We start from the raw sequence: 26190 nt of genomic DNA, 5'->3' as shown, positions 1-26190 counted from the left end.
ACCAATACCCATGTTCATATAATTGGAGCAGAAGTAGGCTGTTTGGCCCATCAAGTCTATTCCACCTTTCAATCAAGGCTGATCTCTCTCTCCCTCCAAACCCCATTCTCCTGACAGCTGTACTCATCAAGAATCTATTTATCTCTGCCGTAAAAATATCCACTGACTTGGCCTCCACAGCCTTCTGTGACAAAGATTTTCCACAGATTCACCACCCTCTGACTAAAGAAATTCCTTCTCATCTCCTTTCTAAAGGAACGTCCTTTAATTCTGAAGCTCTGCCCTCTGGTCCTAGACTCTCCCACTAGTGGAAACGCCCTCTCCACATCCACGCTATCCAGGCCGCTCACTACAGTGGCAAAACAACTCATTCTTTATTCTCATAAAAGCTTAGGCACCAGTGTTGACATGGACTTTGAATTCAGAGTATTAGAACTTCATTAATGAGTAACTGCCGTTCATAAAAATAGTAACATCATACTTGTTCCATTCACCACTTCCCTCCAGTTCACTTCTTTATTCACCATCTAAAATTATTCCCCAGGCATTTAACAAACTGTTGGAAAATAGCACCATCTGAATCTGATTCACCATCTGAATCTTTCACTTCCCAAAAGAAACATGTGTCCTTTTCTTGGCAGGTCTTCCTCCTTGACTGGCTGAGCCTTTGAATTCACCAGCAAAACACATGGTGTATTATCTCAGGGGATGGTTGCTAATCAAGGTCTACTCCATAAATATCACCAACAACTTGACCTGGACCACTCATACGTTAGCAATGGCCAAGAAAGCACTCTACTTCCTGAGAAGGTTTAGGAAATAAGCAAGAGGTTGAAGCTGTGAAGATCCACGTCATTATCAATGGCATGTTAGATTCATAGAAACATAGAAAATAGGTGCAGGAGTAGGCCATTCAGCCCTTCGAGCCAGCACCGCCATTCAAGATCATCATGGCTGATCATCCAAAATCAGTACCCCATTCCTGCTTTTTCCCCATATCCCTTGATTCTGTTAGCCCTCAGAGCTAAATCTAACTCTCTCTTGAAAACATCCCAGAGTTTATTGATCAATTTGCACCATCTCTGTTTCTACCAGTTAGCCTTTCAGTTATCTGCAGGATTCACTGGATTTGGACAACGATTGCCCATTACATTCAACACAGGAAGTTCTCTCTGAAGGAATGATCCAATACAAGTGCTCCTGACCTACTCTCTCCTGTCATGGGAGAGCATCTTGAAGCCCCAGTCTTTGACTTTGGCTACACAAGCACTGCCATTCCTACCGTGACACTTGCTCACACTTCTCCCAATATGCTTTCAACACAACCATTGTACAATTCCTACTAATCAATTATTGGAAAGGCAACTCCTGTGCAGTGGGGGAGAGAATGATTCTGTTGAAAACGTACAATGCTATGGGACTTGGTACTTTGTTAGTGGAAATCGGTGCTGGAGGGTCAGTGGACAGTCTCCTGGTTGACTTTGACATGTGACTGAGGAAAGAAGAAATGGTACATGAACTGATTGAAAAAACACAGAGTGCTGGAGTAACTCAGCGGGTCAGGCAGCATCTCTGGAGAACATGGATAGGTGACGTTGCAGGTCGGGACCCTTCTTCAGACTGATTGTAGGGGGGGGGGGAGCGCTGGAAGAGAGGAGGGGCAGGGCAAAGTGTGGCAGGTAATAGGTGAGCACAGACGTTTTTTGTACACCAGCATCTGCAGTTCCTTTTTTCCACATCTTGATCTGATTAGGACAGGACTCCATCAATAAAGTGGAGTCACAAGTTAACCACTGTACCTGACTGTGTTAATTCTAATTCTAATTCTAGAGAGAGACTCTTGTAAGAACACCTCATTATTTGCCTTATTATGTTCAGGTCTGCCATATCCAGAGCCTATTACCAAATACACTTCTAACCCAGTTGTTATTAATTCTTTAAAAATATGGAAGCAATTCAGACAATCCTTTGATATCTGTAAATTCTCAATACTCGCTCCTATTGTAAGGAACCATGCATTCCTGCCACCTTCGACAGATGCTTCATCCAGTGCTTGGCTCAATCAAGGGGTCTGTTCATTTAAAGACATGTTTATAAATGGTTTGTTTGCATCTTTTGCACAGATTGTTCAGAAATTCAATATCTCTAGGTCACACTTCTTTAGGTATATGCAAATCCACAGCTTCATATCTTCTAATATCACTCAATTCCCTTCACAGCCCTCAGACACACTCCGAGACCCAATCAATGACACCACATCATCCAGAAAGGGAAAGATAGGTGACATATATTCTTTATTAATGAGAGATAACATGACAAGTCTTAACTCCCTAAAAGAGCAGTGGAAAGGGCGGCACGGTGGCGCAGCGGTAGAGTTGCTGCCCTACAGCGAATGCAGCGCCGGAGACTCAGGTTCGATCCTGACTACGGGTGCTGTACTGTATGGAGTTTGTACGTTCTCCCCGTGACCTGCGTGGGTTTTCTCCGAGATCTTCGGTTTCCTCCCACACTCCAAAGACGTACAGGTTTGTAGGTTAATTGGCTGGGCAAATGTAAAAATTGTCCCTAGTGGGTGTAGGATAGTGTTAGTGTGTGGGGATCGCTGGGCGGCGCGGACCTGGTGGGCCGAAGGGCCTGTTTCTGCGCTGTATCTCTAAATCTAAAATCTAAAAAAAATCTAAATCGAAGGGGATCTGTGTATGAAAATTTCAGACTCCATCTGCTCAAAGATGATCGGGGGTATATACACATCTTCGATATGCATGAAGCATACTGTTATGCAGTTTAAGATTTTCCACCCACTGCACTGGACCAAAGCTAAGCTAGCCCAATTCACACCCAATATAGACTCCATGTGTGACCGCTGCAGGCAGAACCAAGCCACTTTAATTCATATGTTTTGGGATTGTCCTAAGTTATCTAATTTTAGGCAATTAATATTCGATATGCTCTCCCAAACTACTAATGAATCCTTAGAACCATCAGCTCCCCTTGCTTTATTCGGTGTGGTAACACAAAATCTTGCATTAAATAATAATAAACTAAATCTTTTGTCTTTTGCCACGCTGGTGGCCAGACGACAAATCTTGATCAGATGGAAAGATTGTAACCCTCCAACATTTGCACAGTGGATTAGGGATATGTTGTATTTTATTAAATTGGAGAAGATTAGGTATACTGTTAAGGAATCAGCTGACAAGTTTACATTGATATGGCAACCTTTTCTTAGTTGTATTGATGCTTTAGGCTCTGATAATTTTATGGTTGAGTAGAGTCTTTGATATGTGTGTATGTAATTAAGAGTGGAATTGAAGTATTAGAATGGTCCCTGATATGTCTTCACATTCTGATTTTTCTGCTTCCCTCTTCTCTGTTTTTATGCCTGTTAGTGCCCTAGATGATATGGTGTACTGCTTTAAACCTCTAACAATTGATCTTTTTTTTTAAAATCATTTTTTATTTGTTTATTTATTTATTTTTTAATTATTATTTTTTTATTTTTTTTAAAAACTTTGTCTTTTTTTTTAATGCTTATGTTTATGTTTACTTATTTACTCATTTTCCTTGCATATCTTAAGTTGTATACCCTCTGAATGGTCTTGTGGGTGGGGGGTGGGGAGTGAGGGGATATCTAATGTGTTCATACATTGAATTGTCAAAGCTGTATTAATAAAACATCAGAAATAAACTTTGTTCAAAAAATAAATAAAGTGGAGTCACTTAACTGTGACAATGGACGATCGCTGATAATTGGTAAACACGGGAGTGGCAGCATGTGTTATGTGAAGGCTTCTTCTTCTTAGGTTCCCCTTGGTCATGGCTGACCATGGGTGATGCATCCTAGTTGGCTGCTTGCTCCACACCTCGGCAGGAGCAGCGTCGCTTGTGGCTGAAGAGACCGATGCGGGAGTGACAGTCTCCGTCGCAAAGGTCACATTGTGAAGTGAATGGTGAGAATCCTAAAATACTAACTGGTCAAAATGACATCCGTGAGTGTCTGTGCTCGCTTGATGGTGGGCTTAATGTCATGCTTCCATAACCCCTGTTGCCAGAAGGTTGGCCATAAGGCTTCACAGAAGCTACACATTTTACAAACCTGTGTGTTAAGAGTCTGAAAGTAAGTTGGGACGTGGATAGATCATGAGGGTAAATTTAACCAAGTAATATGTGCCAACATTGGCTCATTGTTCAGTTTAGTTTATTGCCATGTGTAGCGAGGTGCAGTGAAAACCTTTTGTTACGTGCTAGCCAGTCAGCAGAAAGACAACACATGATTACAGTCGAGCCATTTACAGATGTATGGATAGTGGGGCGGCACGGTCGTGCAGCGGTAGAGTTGCTACTTTGTAATGCTGGCAGCGCTAGAGACCCGGGTTCGATCCCGACTACGGGTGCTGTCTGTACGGAGTTTGTACGTTCTCCCCGTGACTGCGTGAGTTTTCTTTGAGAACCTTCGTTTCCTTCCACACTCCAAAGGTGCACAGGTTTGTAGGTTGTTTGGCTTGGTATAACTGTAAATTGTCCCTAGTGTGTGCAGGGTAGTGTTAATGTGTGGGGATCACTGGTCGGAGCAGACTTGGCGGGCCGAAGAGCCCGTTTCCGCACTGTAAACTAAACTGAAACCTAAAACATGATAAGGCAATAACGTTTAGTGCAAGGAAAAGCCAGCAAAGTCCGATCAAGGATAATCCGAGAGCCATCAAAGAGTAGAGTAGTTCAGCACTGCTCTCCGGTTTAGAGGGTTTAGCACAATGCTCGGTGACAAAGTTGTTTTAATCTGATAATGATGGCCCATCACCGGTACAAGCCTACCCACACAGTCCACACAATGACAGGGAACATACAGAGTGTCCACTGTTCTGTGATCGCCCTTGTACTTGGACAGAATATGCTACCTCTCCTTCTCTCATTAATTTAATTGTGGTAACCTCACTGATAGAACCTCCAGCAGAACACAACAGCAATACACCACTCATATTTTCTATTAATTAGGGATGCTGCCCTGGCACTGGCGGTGGTAAATCACAGGACACAGCGTTATATCACAGAATGCACAATCATTGTAGAATAAATGAAGGTTTTTTTTTGTGTAGGAAAGAACTGCAGTTGCTGGTTTATTCAAAGCTAGACACAAAATGCTGGAGTGCCTCAGCGGGACAGGCAGCATCTCTGGAGAGAAGGGATGGGTGATGCTTTGGGTCGAAACCCTTCTTCAGACTGACGTCAGGGGAGTGGGCGGTACAGAGATAAAATGTAGTCAGAGACAGTAAGACTGGAGGGAGAACTGGGAAGGCGGAGGGGATGGAGAGAGAGAGGAAAAGCAAGGACTATTTGAAGTCAATTAAGGTTTTTTGCCTTGCTGCTCCATCTTTGACAGTAAAGGGATCCTTGGGTGTGAGAGCATTACCACTCCACTGCAGTATGCCCTGGGTCACTGGGTCGCAGCAACGGTATTTACCCAAGAGTCTGAAGAAGGGTCTTGACCTGAAACGTCACCCGTTCCTTGTCTCCAGAGATGCTGCTTGTCCCGCTGAGTTACTCCAGCATTGTGTGTCGATCTTGTTTATCCCACAGCACAGGATTCTCCGCTCCAGTGGTTCCCCACGAAGACCACAGACACGGAACGGCTCGATTGTAATCATCTGCAGTCTTTCCGCTGACTGGATAGCCCGCAACAAAAGCTTTTCACTGTACCTCGGTACACGTGACAATAAACTAAACTGAACTAAGATCACGCACTTGGTGAAAGGCTATCAATTGGTTTGAAACTTAACAGAAAATCAAGACATCGAGCAGAATTAGGCTATTAGGCCCATCGAGTCTACCCCGCCTTTATTTCTATCTTTTCCTCTCAACCCCATTCTCCAGCCTTCTCCCCGTAAACTTTGACATCCTTTACTAATTAAGAACCTATCAATCTCCGCGTTAAAAATACTCAGTGACTTGGCCTCCACAGCAGTCTGTGGCAATGAATTCCACAGATTCACCACCCTCTGACTAAGGAAATCCCTCCTCATTTCCATTGTAACGGTATGTCATTTTATTCTGAGACTGTGTGTGTCCTTTGGTCCTAAACTCTCCCACTAGTGGAAACATCCTCTCCACATCTGCCGTAGCCAGGCCTTTCACCACACTAATGGACAGAACACAAAATGCTGGAGTAACTGCCCACAGTGTGCTGGTCGTCCTGTGCAAGGGCCCAGCCACCAGTGATCGTGCAGAGTGACCTCCCGTGGTCCAGGGTCATGGGGAGAGGACATCTGACCCTCACTGCAGCAGCCACACAGATTCTGATGGAGAAGACCTCAATGTCGGCCCTCCTAACACGGCACACTGAAAGACTGCAACCTGCACCGAACTCTAAACCTAACCCCAATCCTAACCTTAACCCCAATCCTAACCTCTACCCCCAATCCTAACCCCAACCCCTAACTCCAACCCCTAACCCCAACCCCTAACCCCAACCCTAACCCCTAACTCAACAGCCTTAACCGAGCATAAGGTCAAACATAGGGTGGAGCCAGACTGACTCCTACAAATCTACAGAAGGGCAATTGTACAGGCGAGTAGATTTGGACGAGGATAATGAGACCATGGGCCAGACCAAAGTGGCAATGCATGGTGAAAAGGAATCTCCAGGGGGACATCATTGAGCACCAGTGGGCATTTTGTCCCACTGCCCAACAAATGATAACCTAACCCCTACCCCCAAACCTGGTCCAAACCCCAACCCTGGGCCTAACCCCACCCAGGTCCTAACCCCTACCCCCAACTCAGGTCCAAACCCCAACCCTGGGCCTAACCCCACCCAGGTCCTAACCCCTACCCCCAACTCAGGTCCAAACCCCAACCCTGGGCCTAACCCCACCCAGGTCCTAACCCCTACCCCCAACCCTGGTCCAAACCCCAACCCTGGGCCTAACCCCACCCAGGTCCTAACCCCTACCCCCAACCCAGATCGAAACCCCAACCCTGGGCCTAACCCCACCCAGATCCAAACCCCAAACCTGGCCCTAACCCTATTCTGGCCCTCCTTCAATCTACGTGAAAGGAAAACGGACGTCATCCTAACATAATGTGAACCTTGTATTCACATCGACTCAACATTGTGAATGGTGGTGCGTGTATAAATGTTATCACACGCGCCAAATGTTGTGAATAAAGTACATTTCTGAGAATGAAGACTATTTAATTATTCCTTTAACTAAACCTGGGTGAAGAGCCAGTTGGCACCTGCCAAGTGTCACAAAGAGGTCCATGTCCTGGCGTATCCATGGCAACCTCCACCCCTCCCCACCGTGCCTGTAAAATATAACAAGTAAACATCAGCTTGCCATAAAGAACACAGCGGGTTGTCTGAAATCTGAAGAAGGGTCTCGACTCGAAACATCACCCACTCCTTCTCTCCAGAGATGCTGCCTGTCCCGCTGAGTTACTCCAGCTTTTTGTGTCTATGTTCGGTGTAAACCAGCATCTGCAGTTCCTTCCTACACTGTGAATTGTGAAACAGCCTTAAACCAACTCAGTCAAGTGACAGGTTGCAATCATAGGAATAAAACACCATTTACATGGAGCTCGTTTAAACCTCTTCAACCACCCTGGCTTGTTGGAGAGGCCAATGCAGTGCCCCATCCACTCCATCCTCTGTCACAGAGGCCCAGTGCAGTGCCCCATCCACACCATCCCCTGTCACAGAGGCCAGTGCAGTGCCCCATCCACTCCATTCTCTGTTACAGAGGCCCAGTGCAGTGCTCCATCCACTCCTTCCTCTGGCTTCACATTTCACATCTCTGTTCTCCATATCTCACAGCTTTTTTGTCTCCTATCAATCTCTGGCCTTTGTCCACCCATCTGACCTTTACAACCTCATCACCTGTATCCACCTATCACTTGGCTTTGTCCCACTCCCATCTCTCAAACCATTCCAGCTTTCTCCCCCCCCACTACAATGTCTGAAGAAGGGTCCCGACCTGCAACGTCACCTATCCATGTTCTCCACAGATGCTGCCTGACCTGCTGAGTTACTCCAGCACTCTGTGAAACGTCACCTTATTCATGTTCTCCACAGATGCTGCCTGACCCGCTGAGTTATTCCAGTCGTTTATGTATCTTCTTTGCAAACCAGCCTTTGCAGCTTTAGGTTTAGAGATTCAGCGTGGAAACAGGCCCTTTGGCCCACCGAGTCCATGCCGACCATCGATCACTTGTTCACACACTAGTTCCATGTTATCCCCCTTTCTCATCCACTCCGTACACATTAGAGGCAATTTAAAGAGGGCCAATTAACCTACAAACCCGCACGTCTTTGGGATGTGGGAGGAAACCGGAGCACCCGGAGGAAACCCACGTGGTCACAGGGAGAACATGCAAACTCCACACTGAAAGCACCCGTAGTCAGGTATGAAGCCGGTTCTCTGGTGCTGTGAGGCAGCAACTCTACCACTGCACCACCGTGGTCTAATATTTAAAAAAATATTAATGAGGGGAATAATAAATATTAATTATAAGCACATTAAACCAAAGTTAAATAAGTGATTTAACAAGCTGAAAATGAAGAGTTTTTGCCAGGTTTGTGTTTTGTATATATTTTTTATTCTGATTCAAGTTTATATTTGGAAATAAAAAGTGAGGCAACACTTCAATCCCATTCTTTTTTGCATCAATAAAATGATTCAAAGTGAATCATAGAAACATAGAAAATAGGTGCCAGGAGTAGACCAGTCGGCCCTTCGAGGCAGCACCGCCATTCAATATGATCATGGCTGATCATCAAAAATCAGTACCCCGTTCCTGCTTTCTCCCCATAATCCCTTGATTCCTTTAGCCCCAAGAGCTAAATCTAACTCTCTCTTGAAAACATCCAGTGAATTGGCCTCCACTGCCTTCTGTGGCAGAGAATTCCACAGATTCACAACTCTCTGGGTGAAGTTTTTCCTCATCTCAGTCCTAAATGGCCTACCCCTTATTCTTAAACCATGACCCCTGGTTCTGGACTCCCCCAACATCGGAAACATTTTTCCTGCATCTAGCCTGTCCAATCCCTTAAGAAGTGTGTATGTTTCTGTAAGATCCCCTCTCATCCTTCTAAATTCCAGTGAATACAAGGCCAGTCGACCCATTACAGTGGAACTTCACACATTCTTGTAGTTTCTTTCACTATTTTACAATTCCTGCACAAGAAGCCTCCAGCTGCACGGGCCATGTACACGCGGCTGTAATTAAGCCATGCTCGGATTGTCAGTGTGGGCTTAGTGGCCCAACCACTTGTGTTGCTAATTCAGGAGGTTAAGTGGTTTGAGCCCCACTCCAGAGAGCTGAGTACATAATCCATACTGACACTCCATTGTCACGCAGAAAGCATGAAGTGCTGCATGCAAACACAGCACTGCAGGACCGCAGGATAATCCGCAGCGCCCTGCATCCAATGACATGCGTTTGAAACCCGATCACTGGTGTAGTGCAGATTAATGCAGCACCAGTGTGCATGCAGTTACCATGCAGTTACCATGCAGCTTGCATGTAGCTTGCATGTAGTTTGCACGTAGCTTGCATGTGGCCTGCATGCAGTATCCATGTAGCTTGCATGTATCCCGCATTTAGCTTGCATGTAGCTTGCATGCAGCTTGCATGCATCATCCATGCAGTTCACGTGCAGTTTACATGCAGCCTGCATGTAGCTTGCTCCCATGGCAGCAACATGAAAGTGACCAGAGGGGATTCAGCACAAGGGACGTGTTGCAGTTTGGATCAAGACCACATCCGTTTACGTGGCGTGTCCCACAGTCTCAGGCAACGCAAAATATGTCAGTGCCCGTGGAAATGTTGTTGAGTTAGTGCCGTGACGTAAGAACGCGAGGGCTGGTTGGTAAACAACAAGCGCCTGGAGAAAAACATGACCATGAAAACGTAAAACAGAAACCGGTGTAAATATTCTACAGCTCTGACTGCATCTGGAGTGACAGGAGCAGGGCTAATGATTCCACTCCATTAAACCTGATTCTTTCATCAACATTCCCTCCACTCTACCTGAGGTGACTTTTACATCCACCCCTCTCCCCTGTTCTGCCACTCCATGCACAATCTGCAGGTAATGCCACACCTGTCTTCTCACCTACTCTACTCTGTCAAACAGGAACACAGGAACAGCCCATTCACGATGGTGTCTTTGGCAGAGCAGAGCAAGTGAGAGGACACACAAGGGAAATGTTACCTCAAGCAATAGGTGACGTTTGTGGTCGAAGCCCTTCTTCAGACTGAGAGTCAGGGGAAAGGGAAACCAGAGATATAGACGGTGATGTAGAGAGAAACGGAACAAATGAATGAAAGATACACAAAAAGTAACGATGATAAAGGAAACAGGCCATTGTTAGCTGTGGGCGAGGTGAAAACGAGTTACAGACAATGAAACTCACCAGGACGACTTTGAAACCAGTACAATGACTAGGGTCGGGGAGGGACAGAGAGAGAGTGGGGATACAAGGGTTACTTGAAGTTAGAGACATCAATATTCATACCGCTGCCCAAGCGTTGCATTCATATGGAAGATCGACACAAAATGCTGGAGTAACTCAGCAGGACAGGCAGCATCTCTGGAGAGAAGGAATGGGTGACGTTTTGGGTCAAGACCCTTCTTCGGTCTCGCCCCGAAACGTCACCCATTCCTGCTCTCCAGAGAGGCTGCCTGACCCGCTGAGTTACTCCAGCATTTTGTGTCAATCTTCAGTTTGAACTAGCACCTGCAGTTCCTTCTTACACGTTGCCTTCCTATGTTGCATCAGGGCAATTTCTTGTCTAAATATTTGTCTGTGGTGGATGCAGATTGGAACTTCGTTGCCTTTATGCGTGTGAAGCCCCACACAGCAAGGCCAGTTGTCAAAGCACCAAACCTTGAGCCACGACTGAGCAAAGCTACTAATAAACCACTTGAATTAATTGCTTCAAAATTAACCCATTGGGACCCTGTGTTTAGTTTGAGAGAACATGTTCCTTAAATGGAACTTCTTATAACGTTACAAAATGTACCCAGTTAGTGAAATAAATAAAACACACCTGTTACATCATTTAAACTGCATGGCTCAGACTGACTGCCAAAGGAAATGTAATTCAGATGCATAATGGGCCCTCCTACAGCAGGGTGCCCGCACAGCAGGGTGCCCGCACGGCAGGGTGCCCGCACGGCAGGGTGCCCGCACGGCAGGGTGCCCGCACGGCAGGGTGCCCACCCTACAGCACAGAGCCCACCCTACAGGAGGGTGCCCACACAGCAGGGTGCCCACACAGTAGGGTGCCCGCACAGCAGGGTGCCCGCACAGCAGGGTGCCCGCACAGCAGGGTGCCCGCACAGCAGGGTGCCCACACAGCAGGGTGCCAACACAGCAGGGTGCCAGCACAGCAGGGTGCCCACACCGCAGGGTGCCCACACCGCAGGGTGCCCGCACAGCAGGGTGCCCGCACAGCAGGGTGCCCACACAGCAGGGTGCCCACACAGCAGGGTGCCCACACAGCAGGGTGCCCACCTACAGCACAGAACCCACCCTACAGCACAGAGCCCACCCTACAGCAGGGTGCCCACACAGCAGGGTGCCCACACAGCAGGGTGCCCACACAGCAGGGTGCCCACCTACAGCACAGAGCCCACACAGCAGGGTGCCCACACAGCAGGGTGCCCACACAGCAGGGTGCCCACACAGCAGGGTGCCCACACAGCAGGGTGCCCACACAGCAGGGTGCCAACACAGCAGGGTGCCCACACAGCAGGGTGCCCACCTACAGCACAGAGCCCACACAGCAGGGTGCCAACACAGCAGGGTGCCCACACAGCAGGGTGCCCACACAGCAGGGTGCCCACACAGCAGGGTGCCCACACAGCAGGGTGCCAACACAGCAGGGTGCCCACACAGCAGGGTGCCCACACAGCAGGGTGCCCACACAGCAGGGTGCCCACACAGCAGGGTGCCCACACAGCAGGGTGCCCACACAGCAGGGTGCCCACACAGCAGGGTGCCAACACATCAGGGTGCCCACACAGCAGGGTGCCAACACAGCAGGGTGCCCACACAGCAGGGTGCCCACCTACAGCACAGAGCCCACACAGCAGGGTGCCCACACCGCAGGGTGCCGTTACAGCAGGGTGCCCGCACAGCAGGGTGCCCACCCTACACCACAGAACCCACCCTACAGCACAGAGCCCACCCTACAGGAGGGTGCCCACACAGCAGGGTGCCCACACAGCAGGGTGCCCACACAACAGGGTGCCCACCCAGCAGGGTGCCCACACAGCAGGGTGCCCACACAGCAGGGTGCCCACCCTACAGCACAGAGCCCACCCTATATGAGGGTGCCCACCCTACAGCACAGAGCCCACCCTACAGCAGGCTGCCCACTTTACAGCAGGGTGCCCATATTACCACAGTGTCCACACAGCAGGGTACCCACCCAACAGCAGGGTGCCCACCTTACAGCAGGGTGCCCACCTTACAGCAGGGTGCCCACCTTACAGTAGGGTGCCCACACAGCAGGGTGCCCACCACTCAGTACAGTGCCCAGCCCGCAGCAGGGTGCCCATCCTACAGCAGGGTGCCCACACCATAGCAGGGTGGCCAGCACCTTGTGGTTCTGCCAGTGTGCAGCTCGATGTAGACTCATTGGCCGGTAGAGTCTGTGCACAACCCTCCTCTATGTCTCGGCTGCCTGAAACTCAGGTGGCGCAGAGAGGCGACACTCATTGGTGGCAGAGAGGAGACACTCATTGGCGCAGAGAGGAGACACTCATTGGCGCAGAGAGGAGACACTCATTGGCTTCGAGACAAACTCTGAACGCATGCTGTCAGCCCAGGAACAACTTTGAAGTTATTTTCATGGCTACAACAAGAAGCCCGGTGTTGAAGGGACGAGAAGCATCTCAGTCTTTACAAGATTCAAGAAGGAAGTAATTTCTCTGCTGGGGCTAACTACAAAGCCACACATTGATATTCAAATTCTAATACAAATAAGATATTCCAAAATGCTGTCAATCCCAGTCCTGCAATTGTTATCAAATGTACAGACGCTAAAATGAGGAATTCATTGCAGCTAGCATTAAATATTGATAGTTCAGCATATGTCAATCATCTTCAATGTGCCGAGACGTTGTGTGGAAAGTGGTGAATCATGATGAGTTTCAGTGTGCAGTTGGTAACTGCATTGTAGTTCACATCAGCTAAACTACAGCAACAATCAGCACCCGCTCCCAAACCCCTTCCAACTTTCCCAACACACGGACAAAATACACTGATGAGCCAGAACATTATGACCACCTGCCCAATATGCTGTTGAACCTCCGTGTGCCGCCAAAACAGCGCCGACCCGTTGAGGCGTGGACTACACAAGACCCCTGAAGGTGTCCTGTGGTATCTGGCACCAAAACATTAGCAGCAGATCCTTCAAATCCTGTAAGTTGTGAGGTGGAGCCGACCGTGGATCGGACTTGTCGATCCAGCACATCCCACAGACGCTCAATCGGATTGAGATCTGGAGAATTTGGAGGCCAGGGCAACATTGTGAACACTTCACGTTCGTGTTCCTCAAACCATCCCCGAACAATGTGTGCAGTGTGGCAGGGCGCATTATCCTGCTGAAAGAGGCCACTGCCATCAGGGATTACCATTGCCATGAAGGGGTGTATCTGGTCTGCAACAATGTTTCGGTAGGTGACACGTGTCAAATTGACGTCCACATGAATGGCCGGACCCAGGGTTTTCCAGCAGAACATTGCCCAGAGCATCACACTCCCTCCACCGGCTTGTCGTCTTCCCACAGTGCATCCTGGTGCCATCACTGCCCTCGCGCATCGATGAGCCTTGGGCGCCCAACACCCTGTCTGTCGCCGGTTTGTGGTTTGTCCCTCCTCGGACCACTGTCGGTAGGTACTCACCACTGCTGACCGGGAGCACCCCACAAGCCTTGCCATTTCAGAGATGCTCTGACCCAGTCGTCTGGCCATAACAATTTGGCCCTTGTCAAAGTCGCTCGGGTCTTTACTCCTGCCCATTTCTCCTGCATCCAACACATCAATGTCAAGAACTGATTGTTCACTTGCTGCCTAATATATCCCATCCCTTGACAGATGCCATTGTAACAAGATAATCAATGGTATTCACTTCACCTGTCAGTGGTCATAATGTTTTGGTTCATCGGTGTATGTATATGAAATATGAGTACAAAATATGTGTATAAAATATATGTATAAAATCATGAGAGGAATTGATCGAGTCGATGCACAGGGTCCCTTGACCAGAGTAGGGGAATCGAGAACCAGAGGACATAGGTTTAAGATGAAGGGGAAACGATTTAATAGCAATCTGATGGGTAACTTTTTCACAGAAAAAGGTGATGGGTGTATGGAACGAGCTGCCAGAGGAGGTAGTTGAGGCTGGGACTAACCCAAGATTTAAGAAACAGTTAGACAGGTACATGGATAGGACAGGTTTGGAGGGATATGGACAAAGTGCAGGCAGGTGTGACTAGTGTAGCCTTTGGCATTGTTGGCCGGTACGAGCAAGTTGGGCCGAATGGCCAGTTTCCATGCTGTATCACTCTATGACTCTGACTCTATGACAAGCACACTTAGATTCAACCCAATCAGAATAACTGGAGTTCTAGGCCTTCCCTAGAGAGGGGAGTTGTTGAAGAAAAAACCAAACAAGGATTTAGAAATGCTGGACAAAACGACAACTGAAAGAGATTCTATTACATGCTCATGAGAGGGGATTATCAACTGGACAGAGTGTAAAGGCAGACACGTCTTTGACCTGGGAACGACACAAAATCCTGGAGTAACCCTTCCACACACCCGGTCTAAGACTGAGTCTGAAGAAGGATCCCGGCCTGAAACGCCACCGATCCACGTTCTCCAGAGCAATAGACAATAGACAATAGGTGCAGGAGGAGGCCATTTGGCCCTTCGAGCCAGTACCGCCATTCAATGTGATCATGGCTGATCATTATCAATCAGTACCCCGTTCCTGCCTTCCCCCAATAGCCCCTGACTCCGCTATCCTTAAGAGCTCTATCCAGCTCTCTCTTGAATGCATTCAGAGAATTGGCCTCCACTGCCTTCTGAGGCAGAGAATTCCACAGATTCACAACTCTCTGACTGAAAAAGTTTTTCCTCATCTCAGTTCTAAATGGCCTACCCCTTATTCTTAAACTGTGGCCCCTTGTTCTGGACTCCCCCAACATTGGGAACATGTTTCCTGCCTCTAACGTGTCCAACCCCTTAATAATCTTATACGTTTCGATAAGATCTCCTCTCGTCCTTCTAAATTCCAGTGTATACAAGCCTAGTCGCTCCAGTCTTTCAATATATGACAGTCCCGCCATTCCGGGAATTAACCTAGTAAACCTACGCTGCACGCCCTCAATAGCAACTGCCTGACCTGCTGAGCTACTCCAGTATTTTGCATCTTTTCTTGGTAAACCAGCATGTGCAGTTCCTTGCAGTTCACTATTTGTGATCTGCATTAACATGAGAATTAGATTAGCGACGTCATGCTTTACGTATTTCCTTCCTGATAACGTATAGCTTCAGAATGTATAGAAAAACACACACAGGGGTCAATTATACAGTTCCACCACATTGTTATTATTTAACACTGAATCTGCTTGTCATTTTGTTTTGTGGCTTGCTTTGGAGTCTTTGTCTAATTGGTCTAAGCAGGTTAATGTGAAGCGTCCATTCTGGGAATAAAGCTAATCAACGATTCAAGCACTGCATCTCCCTAATTGGAAGGGTGGCGGATAATTCCCGGGAAAAGTTCCAGTAAATAACATCAGCCTGGTATCCAGATTGCAGCGGTACGTCTGTGCGGCAGGAAGTCAGAGAGCAGGGCAAGGCCCCACCATCACTCCCTGGCACTGGAGCCAACGTGAAACGCAAGGAGCTGTCTTCATCTTAAACGCCCCTTCACTACAGACCTCTTTAGAAACATAGAAACATAGTTTGTAAGGAGGTATATAATAATAAAGGGGCCTTAAAGATGAAGACTGCTCCTTGCATTTTACGCAAGAGATTTTTCATAACCTCTTTCTTGCAGATTAATGAAGAATCTATTATTCTAAGCCTTGGGTCTGGTGTTGAACTTGTGCAGTAACCTGCTGTGTCGATCCCACCTGCCAGAAACACGTCAGGCAGCCCTGCTGTCTTCATGTTGAGCAGTGTTGGTGTAGGCTGGCTGGGCTGCATTGTGTTCAGTGGGCTCTTCATGGAGGTGGCAAGGCAAGGAATTGGGCATCTCCACTGGAAGATAGTCACAAGGCACTGGTCAGCGGGTCAGGCAACATCTCTGGAGAACATGGATAGGTGATGTTTCACAGAGTGCTGGAGTAACTCAGCGGGTCAGGCAGCATCTCTGGACAACATGGATAGGTGATGTTTCACAGAGTGCTGGAGTAACTCAGTGGGCCAGGGCTCTGTATAACTGCAGAAGGATCTCCTTGCTCCTAAACTCAAACGCTCTCACTCTGATGGCACAAGGGACCCCGGGATCAATCCTGACTGTGGGTGCTGTCTGTACGGAGTTTGTACGTTCTCCCTGTGACCGCCTGGGTTTTCCCCAAGATCTTCGGTTTCCTCCCACACTCCTAAGACGTACAGGTGTGTAGGTTAATTGGCTTGATATAAATGTAAATTGTCCCTAGTGTGTGGAGGGTAGTGCTAATGAACGGGGATCGCTGGTTGGCACAGACCCGGTGGGCTGAAGGGCCTGTTTCCGCGCTATATCTCTAAACTAAGCTGGTATTTACAGAGCGCAACTAATGCACAACACATCTGGAGCTCATTTCCAACCTCGCCCAATGGCCACACAACCAGTAGTCAGACCACTGTGCACCAGTCCAGGACTACAGCGCTGGACTCGTTAGTTAGTTTGTTTAGTTGATGGTCACGTGTACCAAGGTGCAGTGAATACCAGTGGAAAGACTAGGTCAAATAACATCCTCTCCCAACCCGTGCAAGTGTAGGGAAAATATGCATAGTGATATAATATAGAAACATAGAAACAATTAAAATAGGTGCAGGAGCAGGCCATTCAGCCCTTTGAGCCAGCACCGCCATTCAATGTGATCATGGCTGATCGTCCACAATCAGTAACCCTTGCCTGCCTTCTCCCCATATCCCTTGATTCCAGTAACCCCAAGAGCTCTGTCAAACTCACTTTTAAATTCATCCAGTGAATTGGCCTCCACTGCCTTCTGTGGCAGAGAATTCCACAAATTCACAACTCTCTAGGTGAAATGTTTTTTCTCATCTCAGTTTTAAATGGCCTCCCCTTTATTCTTAGACTGTGGCCCCTGGCTCTGGACTCCCCCAACATAGGGAACATTTTTCCTGCATCTAGCTTGTTCAGTCCTTTTATATGTTTCTATAAGATCCCCTCTCATCCTTCTAAATTCCAGTGAATACAAGGCCAGCCTTTGCAATCTTTCCTTATTTGACAGACCCGCCATCCCGGGGATTAACCTCATGAACCTACGCTGCACTCCCTCAGTTTGAAGAAGGGTCCTGACCCGAAACATCACCTATCTCGTTCTGCAGAGGAAGGAGATGAGGAAGAATTTCTTTAGTCAGAGGGTGGTGAATCTGTGGAATTCATTGCCACAGAAGGCTGTGGAAGCCAATGAATATCTTTCAGAGCTCTTGGGGCTACTGGAATCAAGGGATATGGGGAGAAGGCAGGCAAGGGTTACTGATTGTGGACGATCAGCCATGATCACATTGAATGGCGGTGCTGGCTCAAAGGGCAGAGGTAGGTAGATTCTTGATTAGTATAGGTGTCTGGGGTTATGAGGAGAAGGCAGGAGAATGGGGTTGATAGATCAGCCACGATTGAATGGCGGAGTAGACTTCATGAGGTGAATGGCCTTATTCTGCTCCTATCACTTATGAACTTACGCTGCCTGACCCACTGAGTTACTCCAGCACTTTGTGTCTGTTTTGTAAACCAGCATCTGCAGTTCCTTCCAACGCATACAGTATATACTTGCCAGGCGCGAATATTATCAACAACTCAGTTCTATGAAGATATCAGGTTTTTTTTCCCTGTTGTGCGTTGATGCCTTTGAATATTTCCACAGAATTTTCCAATCAGGTTTGTTTTGGTTCAGGAGCATTCCTTTGCTCTGCATTTGGTTCTTTATTTCTGAGATCTTGCTGGGAGAGAGAGCACCAATACAAATGGTAAACGTCCTCATTTCTCATTTCTGGTTACAGTCAGTCGTTATGCTGAAGGTACTTTAGCAAACCCTCGTGTGATATACGCTCTTATTTAGTGTAAGAAAATGACTGCAGATGCTGATAAAAATCGAAGGTATTTATTCACAAAATGCTGGAGTGACTCAGCAGGTCAGGCAGCATCTCGGGAGAGAAGGAATGGGTGACGTTTCGGGTTAACCCTTCTTCAGTCTGAAGAAGGGTCTCGACCCGAAACGTCACCCATTCCTTCTCTCCCGAGATGCAGCCTGACCTGCTGAGTTACTCCAGCATTTTGTGAATAAATACGCTCTTATTTAGTTCGGTTTAGTTTAACGTAGTTTAGTTTAGTTTAATTTAGTTTAGATAAGAGATACAGCGCGGAAACAGGCCACTCGGCCCACCGAGTCTGCGCCGGCCAGCGACCCCCGCACATTAACACTATCCTACACACACCAGGGCTGCTGATGAGAGGCTGGGTTTATGCCACATCAAGGGACAAGATCTTCTGCAGGCTATGTGCGATGAAATGATAAACCAATTTATAATGAAATGGTTTATGATATCGCTGCACGCCGTGAACAAAGGAAATGGTCTTCGTTGCTGGAGAGGAACAACCTTAGCAGCGCCTTGCCTCTGGCAATCCTCTCACTGATAACACCGTGTCTAAACAGCAATGTGTACAGTATCATCATAACTCACCTTGTGAGAAGAAAGGCTCCGAAAGTTAAAGTGCATGAACTTCAAATATTCATTGAACTTAAAACAAATGGTAGATTACATGAAAGTTTCATTTAATAACATTAAATGGCAAAAAATCCCACCATTCTGTTAGTATCCCATGTCCTGGGACTCTCAGAATGGGATTAAAATTAGCAAAGCTTTGTGCTGGGAGGAACATTTGCAGCAGATGCCCAGAATCTAGCCTTCCCTACCAATCTTTATTTCTGCTCTCCTCTAAATCCTGAAGCATCGAGGGTCAGAGTTCTTCATCACAAAATAGACCGAGCATGTGTATCTGTAGTTTATTAGCTGGCAACCAAATCACTGCCACATCCATGTGCAAAGTGTGGTTTACATAGATAGAACATGCACAGAACAGTGCAGCACAGGAACATGCCCAAAATGCTGGAGTAACTCAGCGGGTCAGGCAGCATCTCTGGAGAGAAGGAATGGGTGAGGGTTCAGGTCGAGACCCTTCTTCAGACTGAAGAAGGGTCTCGACCTGAAACGTCACCCATTCCTTGTCTCCAGAGATGCTGCCTGACCCGCACAGTTACTCCAGCATTTTGTGTCTAGCTTCGATTTAAACCAGCATCTGCAGTTTTCTCTCCTACACAGGAAAAGGCCCTTCGGCCCACAATGTCCATACCCAACATGATGCCAAGACCAACTCTTATCTGCCTGTATATCACCCATATCCTTCCATTCCCTGCATATTCATGTCCATTTGTGAGAGTTCTTGGAAGCATTTAGCCAGTGGTAACTAAAGCATATAGAAAACAGATTTCTCCCTTTTTTTTTTATAGGAAGGAACTGCATTTGCCGGTTTACACCGAAGACAGAGACAAAATGCTGGAGTAACTCAGCGGGACAGGCAGCATCTCTGGGGAGAAAGAATGGATGATGTTTCGGGTCAAATCCCTTCTTCAGACTGAGAGTCAGGGAAGGGTGAGACAGAGAGATATGGAAGGGTAAGGTGTGAAAACGTGAGATCAAAGGGAAGGAGGGTCAGGGTGAATGTAGAATGTTTCATTGCTAGCTGAGGGGAAGGTGTCAACGATGAGTACAAGCAGTGAACATTTATCAGGAGGACAGTGAAATGAGTCTGAGAACCAGGATGGGGGCGCGACGGAGGGAGAGAGAGAGAAAGCAAAGGTTACATGAAGTTAGAGTAATCAATGTTCATACCGCTGGGTTGTAAGCTGCCCCAATGAGATATGAGGTGCTGTTCCTCCAATTTGCATTGGGCCTCACTCTGACAAAATCTCTGTAATTTATCAACTGACAACCAAATCACTGCAAAGTGTGATTTACAGAGATAGAACGTGCACAGAACGGTGCAGCACAGGAACAGGCCCTTCGGCCCACAATGTCCATACCCAACATGATGCCAAGACCAACTCTTACCTGCCTGCACTTCATACAAATCCTTCTATTCCCTGCATTTCCATGTCCATTTGTGAGAGTGCTTGGAAGCATTTAGCCAGTGGTAACTAAAGCATGTGTCCACAGATCTCCTCCATGTTTAGTCGTATCTAGCCCTGACCACAAAGCCATAGACTGCACAAGTAATTACTTCAAAATGAGAAGTTTGGGGAAGTAGGTGCAGTTTCATCAGCTGGGAACTGGCTTCAGAAATGTCACTATTTGGATCGTGTTCTCTCATCTATTTCTGTATCTGCCTACTCCTCGTAGCATGCATAATGTTATTCCATGACAGTTATGTTTACAATCTCTGCACTGCCGCTGGTTGGCATTAATTTTCATCATATTCTGTTCACAGCATCACAAACCATGCTGTCATGTGCATCATTTGTCAGTGCATTGGTGGAACATATTGGTGTGTTCATTCCGAGCCCAGCTAACAGGCACGTCATCTGTGGTACCTCACTAGGGAAGAGGTGCTGGAGCTGACAGAGCCAAGGAGCATCCCAGTGTGGCTGCTACGCAGGTCACTGTGGATTCCCCCTTCCCAGCCCACAGTGAGGAACTGGCGTCAGGCGGTAGGCTGCCTGTACAGTGCCCCACTTGGATATGAAAGAGAGGTAGATTTACAGCAGTAGGTACAGTGGGCAGTGGAGAAGGCCAATGAGAAAGCCAATGTTGGCTTTCATTGCAAGAGGATTTGAGTTTAGGAGCAAGGAGGTCCTACTGCAGTTGTACAGGGCCCTGGTGAGACACCTGGAGTGTCGTGTGCAGTTTTGGTCTCCTAATTTGAGGAAGGACATTCTTGTTATTGAGGGAGTGCAGCGTAGGTTCACCAGGTTAATTCCGGGATGGCGGGACTGACATATGATGAAAGAATGGGTTGATTGGGCTTGTATTCGCTAGAGTTTGGAAGGATGAGAGGGGATCTTATAGAAACGTATACATTTCTTAAAGGGATTGGACAAGCTAGATGCAGGAAAAACATTAAGGGGTAGGCCATTTAGGACTGAGATAAGGCAAAACGTTTTCACCCAGAGAGTTGTGAATCTGTGGAACTCTCAGAAGGCAGTAGAGGCCAATTCACCGGATGTTTTCAGGAGAGAGTTAGAGTTAGATTTAGCTTTTAGAGCTAATGGAATCAAAGGGATATGGGGAGAAAGCAGGAACGGGGTTCTGATTTTGGATGATCAGCCATGATCATATTGAACGGCTGGTTCGCAGCGCCGAATGGCCTACTCCTGTACCTATTTTCCATATTTCTATGCATGCGCTGTAAGGCAGCAACTCGACTGCTGCGCCACCGTTTTTGCCCTAAAAAAACAAATGAGGTATTGTAATCTTTCAACCACTTCACTATTCTATAGATAGGGAGGTATAGTGGGATGTGAGAGGGGTGCTTGTAGCGTTCGATACCTCTGCATCTCACATTTAGTTCAGTTTTTTTGTCCTGTTTTACTGACAGCCATGCAACTTCCAAGCAGGAGAGGCAGCATTAATTAAGACAGTGCCAGCTGTAATTTCGCTGGGAAGTAAATTTCTGCCCAACTAAAGGTTACAGAGACCTTTTCACTGTCAAAATTTACTACAGCCTGTGAATGTTAATGTTTCTAATGAAGACATGCTCTCTGTCCGTGATCTTAAAACTACCCTGTGAACACGGAAATGGGGAAAAAACATAATTTGATGAATGTGGTTGTAGATTGTACATTAATCCAGGGATAAGTTTTTCTTTTACATATTATAATTACACTGTTGATGCAGTCTCTTGCTTTCTAAACACAGAGTTTGCACCGTAAGTTGGCAATTTTTCTCGGCAAATGCAGACTTATAATAAAGTCCCGCCGGAATGGCGGGACTGTCATATGTTGAAAGACTGGAGCGACTAGGCTTGTATACACTGCAATTTAGACGGATGAGAGGAGATCTTATCGAAACGTATAAGATTATTAAGGGGTTGGACACGTTAGAGGCAGGAAACATGTTCCCAATGTTGGGGGAGTCCAGAACAAGGGGCCACAGTTTAAGAATAAGGGGTAGGCCATTTAGAACTGAGATGAGGAAAAACGTTTTCAGTCAGAGAGTTGTGAATCTGTGGAATTCTCTGCCTCAGAAGGCAGTGGAGGCCAATTCTCTGAATGCATTTAAGAGAGAGCTAGATAGAGCACTTAAGGATAGCGGAGTCAGTGGGTATGGGGAGAAGGCAGGAACGGGGTACTGATTGAGAATGATCAGCCATGATCACATTGAATGGTGGTGCTGGCTCGAAGGACAGAATGGCCTCCTCCTGCACCTATTGTCTATTGTCTATTGTCTAACACATAGAAGGTGCATGTGTTATGTGGCAGTGCTGTGGATGGAACTCCAGGTACCCACCGCCATGTTGTGTTTACAAGAAATACTCACAGGGGTGCAGACAATGGAGTCAAGTTGGACGTCGCTGTTCACCTTTACTCGTTCCAGAGATGGCTGAACAATCCACTCATGATCAAATGTGTAAGTATTTCTCCTCTGAGGGATTTGGTTCCCATTGTGAAATAAATGTGAGGTTATCCACTTTGGAGGCAAGAGCGGGAAGGCAGATTATTATCTGAATGGCGTCAGGTTGGGAAAAAAGGAAGTACAACGAGACCTGGGTGAGCTTGTACATCAGTCACTGAAAGTAAACATGCAGGTACAACAGGCAGTGAAGAAAGCTAATGGCATGTTGGCCTTCATTGCGAGAAGAGTTGAGCATAGGAGCAAAGAGGTCCTTCTGCAGTTGTACAGGGCCTTGGTGAGACCGCACCTGGAGTATTGTGTGCGGTTTGGTCTCCTAATTTGAGGAAGGACATTCTTGCTATTGAGGGAGTGCAACAACGTTAATTCCTGGGATGGCGGGACTGTCATATGATGAAAGAATGGAGCGACTGGGCTTGTATTCACTGGAATTTAGAAGGATGAGAGGGGCTCTTATAGAAACATAAAATTATTAAGGGATTGGACACGCTAGATGCAGGAAACATCTTCCTGATGTTGGGGGAGTCCAGAACCAGGGGCCACAGTTTAAGAATAAGGCGTGGGCCATTAAGAACTGAGATAAGGAAAAACCTTTTCACATAGAGAGTTATGAATTTGTGTAATTCTCAGCTTCAGAAGGCAGTGGAGGCCGATTCACTGGATGCATTCAAAAGAGAGAGTTGGATAGAGCTCTTTGGGCTAGTGGAATCTAGGGGTATGGGGAGAAGGCAGGAACGGGGTACTGATTGTGGATGATTAGTCATGATCACATTGAATGGCAGTGCTGGCGCGAAGGGCCGAATGGCCTACTCCTGCACCTAGTGTCTATGTATCTATGTATCTATGCATTGATTCAGTTACTGTAAGGTGAACACTGTGATGGAACGTTCCTTATCCTCTAATCCAAAAGCAACCCATCGCTTGCCTCCCCCTGGTTATCTCCTGTGCAGAGCAGGGGTGTAACTGTGTGGAGATCTCAACAATCACATGTGTTGGCTAGGATCCTGCAGACACAATGGATCAGTGGAGAAAACAAAACATTCACTAAACAGAGTGATTTACAGCAGGAATTCCAACCACTGTGACGAAACTCAAATGATGAGAGCTGATTATAATCGTTTGTAGCACAACAAATCGAGCACAAGAGTTTACTTGCATTAAGACTGATGTGATGTCTACAAGTATTCAGTTGTCTTCCACGAATTAAAGGTTCCGGTTTATACAGAGATTTTAATTAATATCTTTAACGTCTAGGTGTCAAAACATTACCTAGAGTGCCGGAAACATGGTGATCACTGTTTAGAAAGGATACTGAACGGTCTGTGACAAGCATTTATTGTAAACATACGTACTGTGGTGTGTAAAAGCACAAACAGATTTACTGCTTTGTCACCTGCACATGCCAAAAGTTACTGAGCAGACCGAAGTTGATGATTTTTGATGTTTTCATACTCAGTTGCTTTTGAAAGTGGGTAAGTAAATTGGAAAGGCAAGCAGGTGATGGCAGCACAAAGTGATCCCAGTGGATGTAGAGCAGCTGATGGGGCATGAAGTGTCGGGCAGGTATCATGTGTCACAGGGTACAAGGGAGATATCAGGGAGATGCGAGGATTGTGTGGGGGATCCCGCAACGTGACGTTTCACAGAGTGCTGGAGTAACTCAGCGGGTCAGGCAGCATTTCTGGAGAACATGGGTGGGTGACGTTTCACAGAGTGCTGGAGTAACTCAGCGGGTCAGGCAGCATTTCTGGAGAACATGGATGGGTGACGTTTCACACAGTGCTGGAGTAACTCAGCGGGTCAGGCAGCATCTCCGGGGAGCATGGATAGGTGACGTTTCACAGAGTGCTGGAGTAACTCAGCGGGTCAGGCAGCATCTCTGGAGAACATTGGTAGGTGACGTTTCACAGAGTGCTGGAGTAACTCAGCGGGTCAGGCAGCATCTCTGGAGAACATGGGTAGGTGACGTTTCACAGAGTGCTGGAGTAACTCAGCGGGTCAGGCAGCATCTCTGGAGAACATGGATAGGTGACATTTCAGGTCGGGGCCCTTCTTCAGACTGGCACAATCTGGCCTGATTAACAACATTAATCCTTTCTAACTGTTTTGTAGCATCTGTTATACAACTGTTGTTGTATAATTCCAGTTCTTGTCATCATCAGAACCCCCAGGATGTTCCTAATACTCACACATGAAGACCAGTCAGGTCTTACCCTGCATGGTTATGTCTTCTTTGAGTTGTTGTGAAAAGTTGGTATGAGGGAGAGAGAGGAAATGGACAATCTCCTCCGCCTCCCCTCAAGAGTCAAGAATCAAGAGTGTTTTATTATCATACTAGACCAAGTGGACCCGTTGGGCCCAAACCTCTCCTGCATTGGTGCAGCACCCTCTCCTCCCCCCCTCCCCTCTCCCCCCTCCCCCCAGCAACAAACATAACCAAGGCCCACTGACATCCCCGTCAATCGCCCCTCTCCCCCACTCCAATTGGGCAGAAGGTACACAAGCTTGAAAACATGTACCACCAGATTCAGCAAGTTTCTTCCCTGCTGTTGTCAGATTCTTGATTAGACCTTTCATGTGTTAGCGACTAATGTCTGATCTTCCAATCTATCTCGTTGTGGCCCCTGCACTTTTTTTAAATTTGTGCTGTAGCTGTGACACTATGTCCTGTACTCTGTTTTCTCTTTTGCACCACATCATATACTCAAGTGAGATCTGATTTACCAGAAAAGCAGACAAGACTGAACCAATGCCAATGCACTGGCTGTCTACTGACACCCAGCTGATGGCAGCAGCAATGTTCCCCATGTTGGGGGAGTCCACAATCAGGAGTCACAGTTTAGGAATAAGGGGTAGGCCATTTAGGACTGAGATGAGGAAAAACTTTTTTACCCAGAGAGTTGTGAATCTGTGGAATTCTCTGCCACAGAAGGCAGTGGAGGCCAATTCACTGGATGTTTTCAAGAGAGAGTTAAATTTAGCTCTTCGGGCTAATGGAATCAAGGGATATGGGGAGAAAGCAGGAACGGAGTACTGATTCTGGATGATCAGCCATGATCATATTGAATGGCGGTGCTGGCTCAAAGGGCCGAATGGCCTACTCCTGCACCTACTTTCTATGTTTTTATGTTTCTATGTTTCTAAAAGCATTGGCCATGATTGTGAAGAGCCTCAAACCACACCACATTGGGAATGGTTCACGGGCACACTGCCAGTTGTTGGAAGCTTGGTCTCCAGTATCTGGATAACATTCCCATTGCTCCACTAAGGAACACCTCCCTTACCTTGCAACGATGTGCCGTGACCCAAGAGAGACT

The 26190-nt window shown here is 47.2% G+C and overlaps 1 protein-coding gene across 2 annotated transcripts in view; it reads right to left on the bottom strand.

Annotated features, from left to right (window-relative positions):
• The window catches only part of LOC144594228 (uncharacterized), a 142640-nt gene that overhangs the window by 21063 nt on the left and 95387 nt on the right, over nt 1-26190 (bottom strand). The window contains exon 5 of one of the 2 annotated variants that reach the window (XM_078400455.1): nt 7211-7302. The exons of the other annotated variant lie outside the window; for it this stretch is intronic. The gene's annotated coding sequence lies outside the window, so the exon portion shown is untranslated. The remainder of the gene's footprint in view (nt 1-7210; nt 7303-26190) is intronic. 2 annotated transcript variants of the gene reach the window in all.

The sequence above is a fragment of the Rhinoraja longicauda genome, chromosome 6 (genome assembly GCF_053455715.1).
Source record: "Rhinoraja longicauda isolate Sanriku21f chromosome 6, sRhiLon1.1, whole genome shotgun sequence".
NCBI lineage: Eukaryota > Metazoa > Chordata > Chondrichthyes > Rajiformes > Arhynchobatidae > Rhinoraja > Rhinoraja longicauda.
Note: the sequence above shows the minus strand (reverse complement) of the source record. Positions and strands in the feature narration are given on the sequence as shown.